The 2500-nt window shown below is 45.5% G+C and overlaps 1 protein-coding gene across 1 annotated transcript in view; it reads right to left on the bottom strand.

Annotated features, from left to right (window-relative positions):
- Positions 1 to 2500, bottom strand: part of myo3b (myosin IIIB) — a gene marked incomplete at both ends in the record, with an annotated part of 156523 nt that overhangs the window by 41783 nt on the left and 112240 nt on the right. The window lies entirely within an intron of this gene.

The following is a 2500-nucleotide window of genomic DNA, read 5'->3' as shown; positions in this document are numbered from 1 at the left end:
TTTCTCTCTCTTCCTCTCCTCCCCTCTGTCTGTCCATCCTCCTTCTTCTCTCCCCCTCTCCCTTTCTCTCCCTCTGTCTCACCGCAGGAGTGCTCCATCCCAGCATCTGGCGTGGATTACGTAAAGGAGGTGCAACCGGTGACATCCCCGATGTTTATGGATGCAGTCGCAGGGGAGAGTAGGGTGATGTCCAGATTACTAACCAGAACTCAGGGAGGTCACAGGCTACAGGGGACATCAGAGGGACAAACCCTACTGAGGGACCGGCTTCAGAAAGATGAAACCAGATTCAAGGGGACAAAACCTACATAGAGACGTCTTCTGGAAGACAAAACCATCTTCAGAATGACAAAATTGGCTTCAGAAGGTCAATATCAACAATGGAGAAGGGTCTACAGAGGCCCTTCTTCAGAAAGACAAAACCAGCTTCAGAAAGACAAAAACTGCTTCAGACAGACAAAACCTGCTTCAGAAAGACAAAACCAGCTTCAGAAAGACAAAAACTGCTTCAGACAGACAAAACCTGCTTCAGAAAGACAAAAACTGCTTCAGACAGACAAAACCTGCTTCAGAAAGACAAACCCTGATTCAGAAAGACAAAACCAGCTTCAGAAAGACAAAACCAGCTTCAGACAGACAAAATCAGCTACAGATAGAGAAAACCAGCATCAGAAAGACAAACCCTTCACTAAGTACACATTATTCATTTTTATGGCACACAGAGGCTGACTGTGGGCCAGTGCTGATCCTGAATCAGTGGTTCTACGGAGTGTTCTTTCTCTCCAGTGTGTGTGTGTGTGTGTGCGTGCGCATGTGGTTCTGCGGAGTGTTCTTTCTCTCCAGTGTGTGTGTGTGTGTGTGTGTGTGTGTGTGTGTGTGTGTGTGTGTGTGTGCGCATGTGGTTCTGCGGAGTGTTCTTTCTCTCCAGTGTGTGATTGGGTGAATGAGGGAGGTGACCATGACCTAAATTTGGCTGGAGAAAAAGAGGTTTGCTCAAATAGAGCAGGTCTCTAGAAGCCTGTAACATTCATTTCCGCAAGTCTTATCCCTAAAGTGTACTGTCTCTCCCTTTCTCCTTCTTTCCTTTTCCCTTCCCTCTGTCTTTCTCTTTCTTTGTCTCCTACTCATAGAGGAATTTAAAATAAAATAAAATTGGAATTAATTTGTTATTCACTATCCAAGCAGCAATAAATAGTATTGAATATAGGGTAATAATCCATCCATCTTCTGTCAGAGGATAAAGAGTCCTGTGTGTATGTCAGAGAGAGGGAGAGAGAGAGAAGGAAAGACTTTGTGGAGGATAAAGTGTGTGTGTGTGTGTGTGTGTGTGTGTGTGTGTGTGTGTGTGTGTGTGTGTGTGTACCCTATATTCAGCTTGGACTAATTAAACTTAACATCATTTCTTAAAGCTCTCCCTTTGGGGGAAATGTCTGAGATAGTCTTCTGTAGACTAATTGATTAAGCACAGTCTGTCTGAGCGATGCTTAGAGTCTGTCCGAGCCGTGTTTAGAGTCTGTCCGAGTCGTGCTTAGAGTCTGTCCGAGTCGTGCTTAGAGTCTGTCCGAGACGTGTTTAGAGTCTGTCCGAGTCGTGCTTAGAGTCTGTCCGAGTCGTGCTTAGAGTCTGTCCGAGCCGTGTTTAGAGTCTGTCCGAGTCGTGCTTAGAGTCTGTCCGAGTCGTGCTTAGAGTCTGTCCGAGCCGTGCTTAGAGTCTGTCCGAGTCGTGCTTAGAGTCTGTCCGAGTCGTGCTTAGAGTCTGTCCGAGCCGTGCTTAGAGTCTTTCCGAGCCGTGCTTAGAGTCTTTCCGAGCCGTGCTTAGAGTCTTCTGGAGACTAATTGATTAAGCACAGTCTCACAGTCGGTCCGAGCCGTGCTTAGAGTCTTTCTGAGCCGTGGTTAGAGTCTTTCCGAGCCGTGCTTAGAGTCTTTCCGAGCTGTGCTTAGAGTCTTTCCGAGCCGTGCTTAGAGTCTGTGCGAGCCATGCTTAGAGTCTTTTTTTCCACACAGTATGAGCAGCCCTGAATGACTGAGGTTCTCTTCGGGCGCTTCCCATGGATATGTGTCCATGTTCGCTCGTCAAACACTATTTAATTCACAGTCATGAGCTCATGAGTAGAAACATGTGTGAACAACACAAAGGTCATGGGGTTGATACTGAGAGAGTACGTGTATGGATCAAAATGTATATCTGTACATTGGCATATATGTGTGGTATTTATACAGGCCACAGTACTGTGCGATATAATGTCTATGTGTTTACAGTATAGAGTATCGTACAGACACAATACAAATGTAGATTTGATGTAAACATGACATATGCAGATTAGAAGTGCTCCTGTTGAGTGTATGCTTCCCCTGTTTCTGTCGGCCTTATTAAGGATTGATGCCGAACATGAGGTGAGATAAACACAACACGCTAGTTCTGATGCTGTACATGAGGTGACTTTACTGATGATGTCTCTCAGTATGTCTAAATTGTGACTGATGATGTGATATCTGCA

Source organism: Sprattus sprattus (genome assembly GCF_963457725.1).
Source record: "Sprattus sprattus genome assembly, chromosome: 5".
In the NCBI taxonomy this organism is placed as follows: domain Eukaryota; kingdom Metazoa; phylum Chordata; class Actinopteri; order Clupeiformes; family Clupeidae; genus Sprattus; species Sprattus sprattus.
Note: the sequence above shows the minus strand (reverse complement) of the source record. Positions and strands in the feature narration are given on the sequence as shown.